Source organism: Capricornis sumatraensis, chromosome 22 (genome assembly GCF_032405125.1).
Source record: "Capricornis sumatraensis isolate serow.1 chromosome 22, serow.2, whole genome shotgun sequence".
NCBI classification, from domain to species: domain Eukaryota; kingdom Metazoa; phylum Chordata; class Mammalia; order Artiodactyla; family Bovidae; genus Capricornis; species Capricornis sumatraensis.
This window is the reverse complement of record NC_091090.1, coordinates 1,338,009-1,356,296: the sequence shown is the minus strand read 5'-3', so window position 1 is coordinate 1,356,296 and position 18,288 is coordinate 1,338,009.

The window sequence follows — 18,288 nt, the reverse complement described above, 5'->3', positions numbered from 1 at the left end:
AAATACTGATTGCATCCGCACGCAGCTGGGCTGCCTTCTCTTGTACTGAGGAGGCTCGCTTCCGGCATGCTGTAAACTAGGCTTCCCTGCGGGGGCGCCCCGCGCCTCCTACAGGTCTTAGCTGAGGAGCAGCTTCCCTGAGCAGGGGCTGTGAAAGGGAGTCCAGACACTCAAGGGCAGGCCCCAACCACCTGCACACGTCTCTGCTGGGGAGGAGAGCACTAGGGAAATGACGTCTGTCTGACAACTTCTGGGCGCTCACCGAGTCAGACTCCGCGTGTGTGGGGCTGCAGACCCCAGCCAGGGGCCCTGTGAGCCTTGTACTTTCCGTGCTGTGCTGAGTCTGGGCGGTCAAGCAAACGCAAGAGGCTACTTGCAGTAGCCCTACCTTTGCCTCTAATAGAACCCTCACTGCTGAAGCGCTTGGCAGTGTGCATCCCACCGGCAACTAAGCCCTCCACAAGAACGCCTGGGGACTAGGTGCAATGGCAAGGCAGGAGTGGAGCTGAGGCCAGGAAGGCGCCAGTAGAATCTCCAAATCTCGCGCAGCCTGCTCCTTCCTGGACTGGAAGCCTATGTGTGAGGCAAGTCTGGGCAAGGCTTGCCCAGGACAGAGCAGCCTAACGCCAGCAAATCTGTCAGATCGGGCCTCTGAGCAGAGTTGGAGCTCTGCCGTACTGGAGGCGCACTCGGCTCTGCCAAAGCAGTGAAAGCAGCTGCACACAGCAGGGCTGCCTTCTCTTCTCCGGAGGAGGCTCGCTTCCCGCATGCTGTAAACTAGGCTTCCAGGCGGGGCCACCTGCGCCTCCCACAGGTCTTGGCTGAGGAGCTGCTTCCCTGAGCTGGGGCTCTGGACGGGAGCTCAGACAGGCAGGGGCTGGGCCCAACCACCTGCACACGTCTCTGCCTGGGAGGAGAGCACTAGGCAAATGACGTCTGTCAGGCACCTTCTGGGCGCTCACCGAGTCAGCCTCCGCGTGTGTTGGACTGCAGACCCCAGGCAGGGGCCCTGTGAGCCTTGTTCTCTCCGTGCTGTTGCTGAGTCTGGGCGGTCAAGCAACCGCTGGAGGAGCCCTGCAGTTGCCCTCCCATTGCCTCTAATAGAGCCCTCACTCCTGGAGCGCTTGGCAGTGTGCAACCCACCGGCAACTAAGCCCTCCACAAGAACGCCTGGGGACTAGGTGCAAAGGCAAGGCAGGAGTGGAGCTGAGGCCAGGAAGGCGCCAGTAGCATCTCCCAGTCTCGCGCAGCCCGCTCCTTTCTGGACTGGAAGCCTAACGCGAGGCAAGTCTGGGCAAGGCTCGCCCAGGGCACAGCAGACTCACGCCAGCAACTCTGAGAGATCGGGCCTTTGAGCAGAGCTGGAGCTCTGCCCTACTGGAGGGGCACTCGGCTCCGCCAAAGTGCTGATTGCAGCCGCACGCAGCTCGGCTGCCTTCTCTTGTACTGAGGAGGCTCGCTTCCGGCATGCTGTAAACTAGGCTTCCCGGCGAGGGCGCCCCGCGCCTCCTACAGGTCTTAGCTGAGGAGCTGCTTCCCTGAGCTGGGGCTGTGGAAGGGAGTCCAGACACTCAAGGGCAGGCCCCAACCACCTGCACACGTCTCTGCTGGGGAGGAGAGCACTAGGGAAATGACGTCTGTCAGGCACCTTCTGGGCGCTCACCGAGTCAGCCTCCGCGTGTGTGGGGCTGCAGACCCCAGCCAGGGACTCTGTGAGCCTTGTGCTCTCCGTGCTGTGCTGAGTCTGGGCGGTCAAGTAACCATAAGAATAGACTTCCAGTTGCCCTCACTTTGCTTCTAATAGAGCCCTCAATCTGAAGTTCTTGGAAGTGTGCAACCCACCGGCAAGTAAGCCCTCCACAAGAACGCCTGGGGACTAGGTGCAAAGGTAAGGCAGGAGTGGAGCTGAGGCCAGGAAGGCGCCAGTAGCATCTCCCAGTCTCGCGCAGCCTGCTCCTTCCTGGACTGGAAGCCTAGCCGCAAGGCAAGTCTGGGCAAACTTGCCCTGGGCAGAGCAGCCTCACGCCAGCAACATTGCCAGATCGGGCCTCTTAGCAGAGCTGGATCTCTGCCGTACTGGAGGCGCACTCGGCTCTGCCAAAGCAGTGAATGCAGCCGCACACAGCAGGGCTGCCTTCTCTTCTCCGGAGGAGGCTCGCTTCCCGAATGTTGTAAACTAGGATTCCAGGTGGGGCCCCCTGTGCCTCCCACAGGTCTTGGCTCAGAGCTGCTACCCTGAGCTGGGGCTGTGGATGGGAGCCCAGAAACGCAGGGGCAGGCCTCAACCACCTGGACACGTCTCTGCCTGGGAGGAGAGCACTACGGAAATGACGGCACTCAGGCACCTTCTGGGAGCTCCCGGAGTTCACCTCCGTTGTGTGGGGCTGCAGACACCAGCCAGGGGCCCTATGAGCCTTGTGCTCTCCGTGCTGTGCTGAGTCTGGGCGGTCAAGCAACCGCTGGAGGAGCCCTGCAGTTGCCCTCCCATTGCCTCTAACAGAGCCCTCACTGCTGGAGCGCTTGGCAGTGTGCAACCCACCGGCAACTAAGCCCTCCACAAGAACGCCTGGGGACTAGGTGCAAAGGCAAGGCAGGAGTGGAGCTGAGGCCAGGAAGGCGCCAGGAGAATCTCCCAGTCTCGCGCAGCCTGCTCCTTCCTGGACTGGAAGCCTAGCCGCGAGGCAAGTCTGGTCAAGGCTCGCCCAGGGAAGAGCAGCCTCACGCCAGCAACTCTGCCAGATCGGGCCTCTGAGCAGAGCTGGAGCTCTGCCGTACTGGAGGCGCACTCGGCTCCGCCAAAGCAGTGAATGCAGCCGCACACAGCAGGGCTGCCTTCTCTTCTCCCGAGGAGGCTCGCTTCCCGCATGCTGTAAACTAGTCTTCCAGGCGGGGCCACCTGCGCCTCCCACAGGTCTTGGCTCAGGAGCTGCTTCCCTGAGCTGGGGCTGTGGACGGGAGCCCAGACACGCAGGGGCAGGCCTCAAGCACCTGCACACGTCTCTGCTGGGGAGGAGAGCACTAGGGAAACGACGTCTGTCAGGCACCTTCTGGGCGCTCACCGAGTCAGTTTCCGCGTGTGTGGTGCTGCAGACCCCAGCCAGGGGCCCTGTGAGCCTTGGGCTCTCCGCGCTGTGCTGAGTCCGGGCGGTCAAGCAACCGCAAGAGGAAACTTGCAGATGCCCTCCCTTTGCCTCTAATAGAGCCCTCACTGCTGGAGCGCTTGGCAGTGTGCAACACACCGGCAACTAAGACGTCCACAAGAACGCCTGGGGACTAGGTGCAAAGGCAAGGCAGGAGTGGAGCTGAGGCCAGGAAGGCGCCAGTAGCATCTCCCAGTCTCGCGCAGCCCGCTCCTTTCTGGACAGGAAGCCTATGCGAGGCAAGTCTGGGCAAGGCTCGCCCAGGGCACAACAGCCTCAGGGAAGCAACTCTGCCAGATCGGGCCTTTGAGCAGAGCTGGAGCTCTGCCGTACTGGAAGGGCACTCGGCTCCGCCAAAGCAGTGATTGCAGCCGCACGCAGCTGGGCTGCCTTCTTTTCTACCGAGGAGGCTCGCTTCCCGCATGCTGTGCACTAGGCTTCCAGGCGGGGGCGCCCCGCTCCTCCTACAAGTCTTAGCTGAGGAGCTGCTTCCCTGAGCTGGGGCTGTGGAAGGGAGTCCAGACACTCAAGGGCAGGCCCCAGCCACCTGCACACGTCTCTGCTGGGGAGGAGAGCACTAGGGAAATGACGTCTGTCAGGCACCTTCTGGGTGCTCCCGGAGTTCGCCTCCGGTGTGTGGGGCTGCAGACCCCAGCCAGGGGCCCTGTGAGCCTTGTACTTTCCGTGCTGTGCTGAGTCTGGGCGGTCAAGCAACCGCTGGAGGAGCCCTGCAGTTGCCCTCCCATTGCCTCTAATAGAGCCCTCACTGCTGGAGCGCTTGGCAGTGTGCAACCCACCGGCAACTAAGCCTTCCACAAGAAAGCCTGGGGACTAGGTGCAAAGGCAAGGCAGGAGTGGAGCTGAGGCCAGGAAGGCGCCAGTAGCATCTCCCAGTCTCACGCAGCCCGCTCCTTTCTGGACTGGAAGCCTAACGTGCGGCAAGTCTGGGCAAGGCTCGCCCAGGGCAGAGCAGCCTCACGCCAGCAACTCTGCCAGATCGGGCCTCTGAGCAGAGCTGGAGCTCTGCCGTAATGGAGGGGCACTCGACTCGGCCAAACCAGTGATTGCACCCGCACGCAGCTGGGCTGGCTCCCCTTCTCCCAATGAGGCTCGCTTTCCACATGCTGTAAACTTGGCTTCCAGGCGGGGCCCCCTGCGCCTCCCAAAGGTCTTGGCTGAGGAGCTGCTTCCCTGAGCTGGGGCTGTGGACGGGAGCCCAGAAACGCAGGGGCAGGCCCTAACCACCTGCACACGTCTCTGCTGGGGAGGAGAGCATTAGGGAAATGACGTCTGTCAGGCACCTTTTGGGCGCTCACCGAGTCAGCCTCCGCGTGTGTGGGGCTGCAGACCCCAGCCAGTGGCCCTGTGATCCTTGTGCTCTCCGTGCTGTGCTGAGTCTTGGCGGTCAAGCAACCGTAAGAATAGACTTCCAGTTGCCCTCACTTTGCCTCTAATAGAGCCCTCACTGCTGGAGCGCTTGGCAGTGTGCAACCCACCGGCAACTAAGCCCTACACAAGAACGCCTGGGGAGTAGCTGCAAAGGCAAGGCAGGAGGGGAGCTGAGGCCAGGAAGGCGCCAGTAGCATCTCCCAGTCTCGCGCAGCCTGCTCCTTTATGGACTGGAAGCTTAGCCGCCAGGCAAATCTGGGCAAGTCTCCCAGGGCAGAGCAGCCTCACGCCAGCAACTCTGCCTGATCGGGCCTCTGAGCAGAGCTGGAGCTCTGCCGTACTGGAGGTGCACTCGGCTCCGCCAAAGCAGTGAATGCAGCCGCACACAGCAGGGCTGCCTCCTCTTCTCCCGAGGAGGCTCGCTTCCCGCATACTGTAAACTAGGCTTCCAGGCGGCGCTCCCTGTGCCTCCCACAGGTCTTGGCTCAGGAGCTGCTTCCCTGAGCTGGGGCTGTGTTCGGAAGCCCAGACACACAGGGGCAGGCCCCAACCACCTGAACACGTCTCTGCTGGGGAGGAGAGCACTAGGGAAATGACGTCTGTCAGGCAACTTCTGGGCGCTCACCGAGTTAGCCTCCACGTGTGTGGGGCTGCAGACCCCAGCCAGGGGCCCTGTGAGCCTTGTGCTCTCCATGCTGTGCTGAGTCTGGGCGGTCAAGCAACCGCTGGAGGAGCCCTGCAATTGCCCTCCCATTGCCTCTAATAGAGCCCTCACTGCTGGAGCCCTTGGCAGTGTGCAACCCACCGGCAACTATGCCCTCCACAAGAACGCCTGGGGACTAGGTGCAAAGGCAAGGCAGGAGTGGAGCTGAGGCCAGGAAGGCGCCAGTAGCATCTCCCAGTCTCGCGCAGCCTGCTCCTTTCTGGACTGGAAGCCTATGTGCGAGGCAAGTCTGGGCAAGGCTCGCCCAGGGCAGAGCAACCTCACGCCAGCAACTCTGCCAGATCGGGCCTCTGAGCAGTGCTGGAGCTCTGCCGTACTGGAAGCACACTCGGCTCCGCCCAAGCAGTGAATGCAGCCGCACGCAGCCGGCCTGCCTTCTCTTCTCCCGAGGAGGCTCGCTTCCCGCATAATGTAAACTAGGCTTCCAGGCGGGTCCCCCTGTGCCTCCCACAGGTCTTGGCTCAGGAACTCCTTCCCTGAGCTGGGGATGTGGACGGGAGCCCAGACACGCAGGGGCAGGCCCCAACCACCTGCACACGTCTCTGCTGGGGAGGAGAGCACTAAGGAAATGCCGTCTGTCTGACACCTTCTGGGCGCTCCCGGAATTCCCCTCCGGTGTGTGGGCCTGCAGACCCCAGCCAGGGGCCCTGTGAGCCTTGTACTTTCCGTGCTGTGCTGAGTCTGGGCGGTCAAGCAAACGCAAGAGGCTACTTGCAGTAGCCCTCCCTTTGCCTCTAATAGAGCCCTCACTGCTGGAGCGCTTGGCAGTGTGCAACCCACAGGCAACTAAGCCCTCCACATGAACGCCTGGGGACTAGGTGCAAAGGCAAGGCAGGAGTGGAGCTGAGGCCAGGAAGGCGCCAGTAGCATCTCCCAGTCTCGGGCAGCCTGCTCCTTCCTGGACTGGAAGCCTATCCGCGAGGCAAGTCTGGGCAAGGCTCGCCCAGGGCAGAGCAGCCTCACGCCAGCAACTCTGCCAGATCGGGCCTCTGAGCAGAGCTGGAGCTCTGCCGTAATGGAGGGGCACTCGGATCCGCCAAAGCAGTGATTGCAGCCGCACGCAGCTGGGCTGCCTCACCTTCTCCCAAGGAAGCTGGCTTCCCGCATGCTGTAAACTAGGCTTCCATCCGGGCCCCCCTGCGCCTCCCACAGGTCTTGGGTCAGGAGCTGCTTCCCCTACCTGGGGCTGTGGACGGGAGCCCAGAAACGCAGGGGCAGGCCCTAACCACCTGCACACGTCTCTGCTCGGGAGGAGAGCACTAGGGAAATGACGTCTGTCAGGCACCTTCTGGGCGCTCACCGAGTCAGCCTCCGCGTGTGTTGGACTGCAGACCCCAGGCAGGGGCCCAGTGAGCCTTGTGCTCTCCGTGCTGTTGCTGAGTCTGGGCGGTCAAGCAACCGCTGGAGGAGCCCTGCAGTTGCCCTCCCATTGCCTCTAATAGAGCCCTCACTCCTGGAGCGCTTGGCAGTGTGCAACCCACCGGCAACTAAGGCCTCCACAAGAACGCCTGGGGACTAGGTGCAAATGCAAGGCAGGAGTGGAGCTGAGGCCAGGAAGGCGCCAGTAGCATCTCCCAGTCTCGCGCAGCCCGCTCCTTCCTGGACTGGAAGCCTATGTGCGAGGCAAGTCTGGGCAAGTCTCTCCCAGGACAGAGCAGCCTAACGCCAGCAACTCTGCCAGATCGGGCCTCTGAGCAGAGCTGGAACTCTGCCGTACTGGAGGCGCACTCGGCTCCGCCAAAGCAGTGAATGCCGCCGCACGCAGCCAGGCTGCCTTCTCTTCTCCCGAGGAGGCTCGCTTCCCACATGCTGTCAACTAGGCTTCCAGGTGGGGCCCCCCGCGCCTCCCACAGGTCTTCACTCAGGAGCTGCTTACCTGAGCTGAGGCTGTGGACGGGAGCCCAGACACGCAGGGGCAGGCCCCAACCACCTGCACATGTCTCTGCTGGGGAGGAGAGCACTAGGGAAATGACGTCTGTCAGGAACCTTCTGGGCGCTCACGGAGTCAGCCTCCGCGTGTGTTGGACTGCAGACACCAGCCAGGGGCCCTGTGAGCCTTGTGCTCTCCGTGCTGTGCTGAGTCTGGGCGGTGAAGCAACCGCTGGAGGAGCCCTGCAGTTGCCCTCCCATTGCCTCTAATAGAGCCCTCACTGCTGGAGCGCTTGGCAGTGTGCAACCCACCGGCAACTAAGCCCTCCACAAGAACGCCTGGGGACTAGGTGCAAAGGTAAGGCAGGAGTGGAGCTGAGGCCAGGAAGGCGTCAGTAGCATCTCCAAGTCTCGCGCAGCCTGCTCCTTCCAGGACTGGAAGCCTAGCCGCGAGGCAAGTCTGGGCAAGGTTCGCCCAGGGCAGAGCAGCCTCACGCCAACAGCTCTGCCAGATCTCGCCTTGAGCAGAGCTGGAGCTCTGCCGTACTGGAGGCGCACTCGGCTCCGCCAAAGCAGTGAATGCAGCCGCACACAGCAGGGCTGCTTTCTCTTCCTCCGAGGAGGCTCGCTTCCCGCATGCTGTAAACTAGGCTTCCAGGAGGGGCCCCCTGCGCCTCCCACAGGTCTTGGCTCAGGAGTTGCTTCCCTGAGTTGGGGCTGTGGACGGGAGCCCAGACACGCAGGGGCAGGCCCCAACCACCTGCACACGTCTCTGCTGGGGAGGAGAGCACTAGGGAAATGAGGTCTGTCAGACACCTTCTGGGCGCTCCGGGAGTTCACCTCCGGTGTGTGGGGCTGCAGACCCCAGCCAGGGGCCCTGTGAGCCTTGTGCTCTCCGTGCTGTGCTGAGTCTGGGCGGTCAAGCAACCGCTGGAGGAGCCCTGCAGTTGCCCTCCCATTGCCTCTAATAGAGCCCTCACTGCTGGAGCGCTTAGCAGTGTGCAACCCACCGGCAACTAAGCCCTCTACAAGAACGCCTGGGGACTAGGTGCAAAAGCAAGGCAGGAGTGGAGCTGAGGCCAGGAAGGCGCCAGTAGCATCTCCCAGTCTCGCGCAGCCCGCTCCTTTCGGGACTGGAACCCTAACGTGCGGCAAGTCTGGGCAAGGCTCGCCCAGGGCAGAGCAGCCTCACGCCAGCAACTCTGCCAGATCGGGCCTCTGACCAGAGCTGGAGCTCTGCCGTAATGTAGGGGCACTCGGCTCCGCCAAAGCATTGATTGCAGCCGCACGCAGCTGGGCTGCCTCCCCTTCTCCCAAGGAGGCTCGCTTCCCGCATGCTGTAAACTAGGCTTCCAGGCGGGGCCCCCTGCGCCTCTCACAGGTCTTGGCTCAGGAGCTGCTTCCCTGAGCTGGGGCTGTGGACGGGAGCCCAGAAACGCAGGGGCAGACCCTAACCACCTGCACACGTCTCTGCTGGGGAGGAGAGCACTAGGGAAATGACGTCTGTCAGGCACCTTTTGGGCGCTCACCAAGTCAGCCTCCACGAGTGTGGGGCTGCAGACCCCAGCCAGAGGCCCTGTGAGCCTTGTGCTCTCCGTGCTGTGCTGAGTCTGGGCGGTCAAGCAACCATAAGAATAGACTTCCAGTTGCCCTCACTTTGCCTCTAATAGAGCCCTCAATCTGAAGTTCTTGGAAGTGTGAAACCCACCGGCAAATAAGCCCTCCACAAGAACGCCTGGGGACTAGGTGCAAAGGTAAGGCAGGAGTGGAGCTGAGGCCAGGAAGGCGCCAGTAGCATCTCCCAGTCTCGCACAGCCCGCTCCTTTCTGGATTGGAAGCCGAGCCTCGAGGCAAGTCTGGGCAAAGCTTGCCCTGGGCAGAACAGCCTCACGCCAGCAACTCTGCCAGATCGGGCATCTGAGCAGAGCTGGAGCTCTGCCGAAATGGAGGGGCACTCGGCTCCGCCAAAGCAGTGATTGCAGCTGTACGCAGCTGGGCTGCCTCCCCTTCTCTCAAGGAGGCTCCCTTCCCGCATGCTGTAAACTAGGCTTCCCGGGGTGGGCGCCACGCACCTCCTACAGGTCTTAGCTGAGGAGCTGCTTCCCTGAGCTGGGGCTGTGGAAGGGAGTCCAGACACTCAATGGCAGGCCCCAACCACCTGCACACGTCTCTGCTGGGGAGGAGAGCACTAGGGAAATGACATCTCTCAGGCACCTTCTGGGCGCTCACCAAGTCAGCCTCCGCGTGTGTGGGGCTGCAGACCCCAGCCAGGGGCCCTGTGAGCCTTGTGCTCTCCGTGCTGTGCTGAGTCTGGGCGGTCAAGCAACCGCTGGAGGAGCCCTGCAGTTGCCCTCCCATTACCTCTAATAGAGCCCTCACTGCGGGAGCGCTTGGCAGTGTGCAACGCACCGGCAACTAAGCTCTCCACAAGAACGCCTGGGGACTAGGTGCAAAGGCAAGGCAGGAGTGGAGCTGAGGCCAGGAAGGCGCCAGTAGCATATCCCAGTCTCGCGCAGCCCGCTCCTTCCTGGACTGGAAGCCTAGCAGCAGCAAGTCTGGGAAAGGCTCGCCCAGGGCAGAGCAGACTCACGCCAGCAACTCTGCCAGATCGGGCCTCTGAGCAGAGCTGGAGCTCTGCCGTACTGGAGGCGCACTCGGCTCGGCAAAGCAGTGAACGCAGCTGCACACAGCAGGGCTGTGTTCTCTTCTCCTGAAGAGGCTCGCTTCCCGCATGCTGTGAACTAGGCTTCCAGGCGGGGGCGCCCCGCGCCTCCTACAGGTCTTGGTTGAGGAGCTGCTTCCCTGAGCTGGGGCTGTGGACGGGAGCCCAGACACGCAGGGCAGGCCCCAACCACCTGCACACGTCTCTGCTGGGGAGGAGAGCACTAGGGAAGTGCCGTCTGTCAGGCAGCTTCTGGGCCCTCACCGAGTCAGCCTCCGCGTGTGTGGGGCTGCAGACCCCAGCCAGGGGCCCTGTGAGCCTTGTGCTCTCTGTGCTGCGCTGAGTCTGGGCGGTCAAGTAACCGTAAGGATACACTTCCAGTTGCCCTCACTTTGCCCCTAATAGAGCCATTAAGCTGGAGCCCTTGGCAGTGTGCAACACACTGGCAACTAAGCCCTCCACAAGAACTCCTGGGGACTAGGTGCAAAGGCAAGGCAGGAGTGAAGCTGAGGCCAGGAAGGCGCCAGGAGAATCTCCCAGTCTCGCACAGCCCGCTCCTTTCTGGACTAGAAGACTAGCCGCGAGGCAAGTCTGGGCAAGGCTCGCCCAGGGCAGAGCAGCCTCACGCCAGCACTCTGCCAGATCGGGCCTCTGAGCAGAGCTGGAGCTCTGCCGTAATGGAGGTGCCCTCGGCTCCACCAAAGCAGTGATTGCAGCCGCACGCATCTGGGCTGCCTCCTCTTATCCCAAGGAGGCTCGCTTCCCGCATGCTGTGCACTAGGCTTCCAGGCGGGGGCGCCCCACGCCTCCTACAGGTCTTGGCTGAGGAGCTGCTTCCGTGAGCTGGGGCTGTGTTCGGAAGCCCAGACACGCAGGGGCAGGCCCCAACCACCTAAATACGTCTCTGCTGGGGAGGAGAGCACTAGGGAAATGACGTCTGTCAGGCACCTTCTGGGCGCTCACCGAGTCAGCCTCCGCGTGTGTGGGGCTGCAGACCCCACCCAGGGGCCCTGTGAGCCTTGTGCTCTCCATGCGGTGCTGAGTCTGGGCGGTCAAGCAACCGCTGGAGGAGCCCTGCAGTTGCCCTCCCATTGCCTCTAATAGAGCCCTCACTGCTGGAGCGCTTGGCAGTGTGCAACCCACCGGCAACTAAGCCATCTACAGGAACGCCTGGGGACTAGGTGCAAAGGCAAGGCAGGAGTGGAGCTGAGGCCAGGAAGGCGCCAGTAGCATCTCCCAGTCTCGCGCAGCCTGCTCCTTCCTGGACTGGAAGCCTAGCCGCGAGGCAAGTCTTGGCAAGGCTCGCCCAGGGCAGAGCAGCCTCACGCCAGCAACTCTGCCAGATAGGGCCTCTGAGCAGAGCTGGAGCTCTGCCGTACTGGAGGCGCACTCGGCTCCGCCAAAGCAGTGAATGCAGCCGCACACAGCAGGGCTTCCTCCTCTTCTCCATAGGAGGCTCGCTTCCCGCATGCTGTAAACTAGGCTTCCAGGCGGCGCTCCCTGCGCCTCCCACAGGTCTTGGCTCAGGAGCTGCTTCCCTGAGCTGGGGCTGTGGTCGGGAACCCAGATACGCAGGGGCAGGCCCCAACTACCTGCACACGTCTCTGCTGGGGAGGAGAGCACTAGGGAAATGACGTCTGTCAGGCACCTTCTGGGCGCTCACTGAGTCATCCTCCGCGTGTGTGGGGCTGCAGACCCCAGCCAGGGGCCCTGTGAGCCTTGTGCTCTCCGTGCTGTGCTGAGTCTGGGCGGTCAAGCAACCGCTGGAGGAGCCCTGAAGTTGCCCTCCCATTGCCTCTAATGGAGCCCTCACTGCTGGAGCGCTTGTCAGTGTGCAACACACCGGCAACTAAGCCCTCCACAAGAAAGCCTGGGGACTAGGTGCAAAGGCAAGGCAGGAGTGGAGCTGAGGCCAGGAAGGCGCCAGTAGCATCTCCAAGTCTCACGCAGCCCGCTCAGTTCTGGACTGGAAGCCTAGCCGCGAGGCAAGTCTGGGCAAGGCTCGCCGAGAGCAGAGCAGCCTCACGCCAGCACTCTGCCAGATCGGGCCTCTGAGCAGAGCTGGAACTCTGACGTAATGGAAGCGCACTCGGCTCCGCCCAAGCAGTGATTGCAGCCTCACGGGTCTGGGATGCCTCCACCTCTTTCAAGGATGCTCGCTTCCCGCATGCTGTGAACTAGGCTTCCAGGCGGGGGCGCCCTGCGCCTCCTATAGGTCTTGGCTGAGGAGCTGCTTTCCTGAGCTGGGGCTGTGGTCGGGAGCCCAGACACGCAGTGGCAGGCCCAAACCACCTGCACATGTCTCTGCTGGGGAGGAGAGCACTAGGGAAATGACGTCTGTCAGGCACCTTCTGGGCACTCACCGAGTCAGCCTCCGCGTGTGTGGGGCTGCAGACCCCAGCCAGGGGCCCTGTGAGCCTTGTGCTCTCCGTGCTGTGCTGAGTCTGGGCGGTCAAGCAACCGCTGGAGGAGCCCTGCAGTTGCCCTCCCATTGCCTCTAATAGAGTCCTCACTGCTGGAGCGCTTGGCAGTGTGCAACCCACCGGCAACTAAGCCATCTACAGGAACGCCTGGGGACTAGGTGCAAAGGCAAGGCAGGAGTGGAGCTGAGGCCAGGAGGCGCCAGTAGCATCTCCCAGTCTCGCGCAGCCTGCTCCTTCCTGGACTGGAAGCCTAGCCGCGAGGCAAGTCTTGGCAAAGCTCGCCCAGGGCAGAGCAGCCTCACGCCAGCAACTCTGCCAGATCGGGCCTCTGAGCAGAGCTGGAGCTCTGCCGTACTGGAGGCGCACTCGGCTCCGCCAAAGCAGTGAATGCAGCCGCACACAGCAGGGCTTCCTCCTCTTCTCCCTAGGAGGCTCGCTTCCCGCATGCTGTAAACTAGGCTTCCAGGCGGCGCTCCCTGCGCCTCCCACAGGTCTTGGCTCAGGAGCTGCTTCCCTGAGCTGGGGCTGTGGTCGGGAACCCAGATACGCAGGGGCAGGCCCCAACTACCTGCACACGTCTCTGCTGGGGAGGAGAGCACTAGGGAAATGACGTCTGTCAGGCACCTTCTGGGCGCTCACTGAGTCATCCTCCGCGTGTGTGGGGCTGCAGACCCCAGCCAGGGGCCCTGTGAGCCTTGTGCTCTCCGTGCTGTGCTGAGTCTGGGCGGTCAAGCAACCGCTGGAGGAGCCCTGCAGTTGCCCTCCCATTGCCTCTAATGGAGCCCTCACTGCTGGAGCGCTTGGCAGTGTGCAACACACCGGCAACTAAGCCCTCCACAAGAAAGCCTGGGGACTAGGTGCAAAGGCAAGGCAGGAGTGGAGCTGAGGCCAGGAAGGCGCCAGTAGCATCTCCCAGTCTCACGCAGCCCGCTCAGTTCTGGACTGGAAGCCTAGCCGCGAGGCAAGTCTGGGCAAGGCTCGCCGAGAGCAGAGCAGCCTCACGCCAGCACTCTGCCAGATCGGGCCTCTGAGCAGAGCTGGAACTCTGACGTAATGGAAGCGCACTCGGCTCCGCTCAAGCAGTGATTGCAGCCTCACGGGTCTGGGATGCCTCCACCTCTTTCAAGGATGCTCGCTTCCCGCATGCTGTGAACTAGGCTTCCAGGCGGGGGCGCCCCGCGCCTCCTACAGGTCTTGGCTGAGGAGCTGCTTACCTGAGCTGGGGCTGTGGTCGGGAGCCCAGACACGCAGGAGCAGGCCCAAACCACCTGGACACGTTTATGCTGGGGAGGAGAGCACTAGGGAAATGACATCTCTCAGGCACCTTCTGGGCGCTCACCAAGTCAGCCTCCGCGTGTGTGGGGCTGCAGACCCCAGCCAGGGGCCCTGTGAGCCTTGTGCTCTCCGTGCTGTGCTGAGTCTGGGCGGTCAAGCAACCGCTGGAGGAGCCCTGCAGTTGCCCTCCCATTACCTCTAATAGAGCCCTCACTGCGGGAGCGCTTGGCAGTGTGCAACGCACCGGCAACTAAGCTCTCCACAAGAACGCCTGGGGACTAGGTGCAAAGGCAAGGCAGGAGTGGAGCTGAGGCCAGGAAGGCGCCAGTAGCATATCCCAGTCTCGCGCAGCCCGCTCCTTCCTGGACTGGAAGCCTAGCAGCAGCAAGTCTGGGAAAGGCTCGCCCAGGGCAGAGCAGACTCACGCCAGCAACTCTGCCAGATCGGGCCTCTGAGCAGAGCTGGAGCTCTGCCGTACTGGAGGCGCACTCGGCTCGGCAAAGCAGTGAACGCAGCTGCACACAGCAGGGCTGTGTTCTCTTCTCCTGAAGAGGCTCGCTTCCCGCATGCTGTGCACTAGGCTTCCAGGCGGGGGCGCCCCGCGCCTCCTACAGGTCTTGGTTGAGGAGCTGCTTCCCTGAGCTGGGGCTGTGGACGGGAGCCCAGACACGCAGGGCAGGCCCCAACCACCTGCACACGTCTCTGCTGGGGAGGAGAGCACTAGGGAAGTGCCGTCTGTTAGGCAGCTTCTGGGCCCTCACCGAGTCAGCCTCCGCGTGTGTGGGGCTGCAGACCCCAGCCAGGGGCCCTGTGAGCCTTGTGCTCTCTGTGCTGCGCTGAGTCTGGGCGGTCAAGTAACCGTAAGGATACACTTCCAGTTGCCCTCACTTTGCCCCTAATAGAGCCATTAAGCTGGAGCCCTTGGCAGTGTGCAACACACTGGCAACTAAGCCCTCCACAAGAACTCCTGGGGACTAGGTGCAAAGGCAAGGCAGGAGTGGAGCTGAGGCCAGGAAGGCGCCAGGAGAATCTCCCAGTCTCGCACAGCCCGCTCCTTTCTGGACTAGAAGACTAGCCGCGAGGCAAGTCTGGGCAAGGCTCGCCCAGGGCAGAGCAGCCTCACGCCAGCACTCTGCCAGATCGGGCCTCTGAGCAGAGCTGGAGCTCTGCCGTAATGGAGGTGCCCTCGGCTCCACCAAAGCAGTGATTGCAGCCGCACGCATCTGGGCTGCCTCCTCTTATCCCAAGGAGGCTCGCTTCCCGCATGCTGTGCACTAGGCTTCCAGGCGGGGGCGCCCCACGCCTCCTACAGGTCTTGCCTGAGGAGCTGCTTCCGTGAGCTGGGGCTGTGTTCGGAAGCCCAGACACGCAGGGGCAGGCCCCAACCACCTAAATACGTCTCTGCTGGGGAGGAGAGCACTAGGGAAATGACGTCTGTCAGGCACCTTCTGGGCGCTCACCGAGTCAGCCTCCGCGTGTGTGGGGCTGCAGACCCCACCCAGGGGCCCTGTGAGCCTTGTGCTCTCCATGCGGTGCTGAGTCTGGGCGGTCAAGCAACCGCTGGAGGAGCCCTGCAGTTGCCCTCCCATTGCCTCTAATAGAGCCCTCACTGCTGGAGCGCTTGGCAGTGTGCAACCCACCGGCAACTAAGCCATCTACAGGAACGCCTGGGGACTAGGTGCAAAGGCAAGGCAGGAGTGGAGCTGAGGCCAGGAAGGCGCCAGTAGCATCTCCCAGTCTCGCGCAGCCTTCTCCTTCCTGGACTGGAAGCCTAGCCGCGAGGCAAGTCTTGGCAAGGCTCGCCCAGGGCAGAGCAGCCTCACGCCAGCAACTCTGCCAGATAGGGCCTCTGAGCAGAGCTGGAGCTCTGCCGTACTGGAGGCGCACTCGGCTCCGCCAAAGCAGTGAATGCAGCCGCACACAGCAGGGCTTCCTCCTCTTCTCCATAGGAGGCTCGCTTCCCGCATGCTGTAAACTAGGCTTCCAGGCGGCGCTCCCTGCGCCTCCCACAGGTCTTGGCTCAGGAGCTGCTTCCCTGAGCTGGGGCTGTGGTCGGGAACCCAGATACGCAGGGGCAGGCCCCAACTACCTGCACACGTCTCTGCTGGGGAGGAGAGCACTAGGGAAATGACGTCTGTCAGGCACCTTCTGGGCGCTCACTGAGTCATCCTCCGCGTGTGTGGGGCTGCAGACCCCAGCCAGGGGCCCTGTGAGCCTTGTGCTCTCCGTGCTGTGCTGAGTCTGGGCGGTCAAGCAACCGCTGGAGGAGCCCTGAAGTTGCCCTCCCATTGCCTCTAATGGAGCCCTCACTGCTGGAGCGCTTGGCAGTGTGCAACACACCGGCAACTAAGCCCTCCACAAGAAAGCCTGGGGACTAGGTGCAAAGGCAAGGCAGGAGTGGAGCTGAGGCCAGGAAGGCGCCAGTAGCATCTCCCAGTCTCACGCAGCCCGCTCAGTTCTGGACTGGAAGCCTAGCCGCGAGGCAAGTCTGGGCAAGGCTCGCCGAGAGCAGAGCAGCCTCACGCCAGCACTCTGCCAGATCGGGCCTCTGAGCAGAGCTGGAACTCTGACGTAATGGAAGCGCACTCGGCTCCGCTCAAGCAGTGATTGCAGCCTCACGGGTCTGGGATGCCTCCACCTCTTTCAAGGATGCTCGCTTCCCGCATGCTGTGAACTAGGCTTCCAGGCGGGGGCGCCCCGCGCCTCCTACAGGTCTTGGCTGAGGAGCTGCTTACCTGAGCTGGGGCTGTGGTCGGGAGCCCAGACACGCAGGAGCAGGCCCAAACCACCTGGACACGTTTATGCTGGGGAGGAGAGCACTAGGGAAATGACATCTCTCAGGCACCTTCTGGGCGCTCACCAAGTCAGCCTCCGCGTGTGTGGGGCTGCAGACCCCAGCCAGGGGCCCTGTGAGCCTTGTGCTCTCCGTGCTGTGCTGAGTCTGGGCGGTCAAGCAACCGCTGGAGGAGCCCTGCAGTTGCCCTCCCATTACCTCTAATAGAGCCCTCACTGCGGGAGCGCTTGGCAGTGTGCAACGCACCGGCAACTAAGCTCTCCACAAGAACGCCTGGGGACTAGGTGCAAAGGCAAGGCAGGAGTGGAGCTGAGGCCAGGAAGGCGCCAGTAGCATATCCCAGTCTCGCGCAGCCCGCTCCTTCCTGGACTGGAAGCCTAGCAGCAGCAAGTCTGGGAAAGGCTCGCCCAGGGCAGAGCAGACTCACGCCAGCAACTCTGCCAGATCGGGCCTCTGAGCAGAGCTGGAGCTCTGCCGTACTGGAGGCGCACTCGGCTCGGCAAAGCAGTGAACGCAGCTGCACACAGCAGGGCTGTGTTCTCTTCTCCTGAAGAGGCTCGCTTCCCGCATGCTGTGCACTAGGCTTCCAGGCGGGGGCGCCCCGCGCCTCCTACAGGTCTTGGTTGAGGAGCTGCTTCCCTGAGCTGGGGCTGTGGACGGGAGCCCAGACACGCAGGGCAGGCCCCAACCACCTGCACACGTCTCTGCTGGGGAGGAGAGCACTAGGGAAGTGCCGTCTGTTAGGCAGCTTCTGGGCCCTCACCGAGTCAGCCTCCGCGTGTGTGGGGCTGCAGACCCCAGCCAGGGGCCCTGTGAGCCTTGTGCTCTCTGTGCTGCGCTGAGTCTGGGCGGTCAAGTAACCGTAAGGATACACTTCCAGTTGCCCTCACTTTGCCCCTAATAGAGCCATTAAGCTGGAGCCCTTGGCAGTGTGCAACACACTGGCAACTAAGCCCTCCACAAGAACTCCTGGGGACTAGGTGCAAAGGCAAGGCAGGAGTGGAGCTGAGGCCAGGAAGGCGCCAGGAGAATCTCCCAGTCTCGCACAGCCCGCTCCTTTCTGGACTAGAAGACTAGCCGCGAGGCAAGTCTGGGCAAGGCTCGCCCAGGGCAGATCAGCCTCACGCCAGCACTCTGCCAGATCGGGCCTCTGAGCAGAGCTGGAGCTCTGCCGTAATGGAGGTGCCCTCGGCTCCACCAAAGCAGTGATTGCAGCCGCACGCATCTGGGCTGCCTCCTCTTATCCCAAGGAGGCTCGCTTCCCGCATGCTGTGCACTAGGCTTCCAGGCGGGGGCGCCCCACGCCTCCTACAGGTCTTGGCTGAGGAGCTGCTTCCGTGAGCTGGGGCTGTGTTCGGAAGCCCAGACACGCAGGGGCAGGCCCCAACCACCTAAATACGTCTCTGCTGGGGAGGAGAGCACTAGGGAAATGACGTCTGTCAGGCACCTTCTGGGCGCTCACCGAGTCAGCCTCCGCGTGTGTGGGGCTGCAGACCCCACCCAGGGGCCCTGTGAGCCTTGTGCTCTCCATGCGGTGCTGAGTCTGGGCGGTCAAGCAACCGCTGGAGGAGCCCTGCAGTTGCCCTCCCATTGCCTCTAATAGAGCCCTCACTGCTGGAGCGCTTGGCAGTGTGCAACCCACCGGCAACTAAGCCATCTACAGGAACGCCTGGGGACTAGGTGCAAAGGCAAGGCAGGAGTGGAGCTGAGGCCAGGAAGGCGCCAGGAGCATCTCCCAGTCTCGCGCAGCCTGCTCCTTCCTGGACTGGAAGCCTAGCCGCGAGGCAAGTCTTGGCAAGGCTCGCCCAGGGCAGAGCAGCCTCACGCCAGCAACTCTGCCAGATAGGGCCTCTGAGCAGAGCTGGAGCTCTGCCGTACTGGAGGCGCACTCGGCTCCGCCAAAGCAGTGAATGCAGCCGCACACAGCAGGGCTTCCTCCTCTTCTCCCTAGGAGGCTCGCTTCCCGCATGCTGTAAACTAGGCTTCCAGGCGGCGCTCCCTGCGCCTCCCAC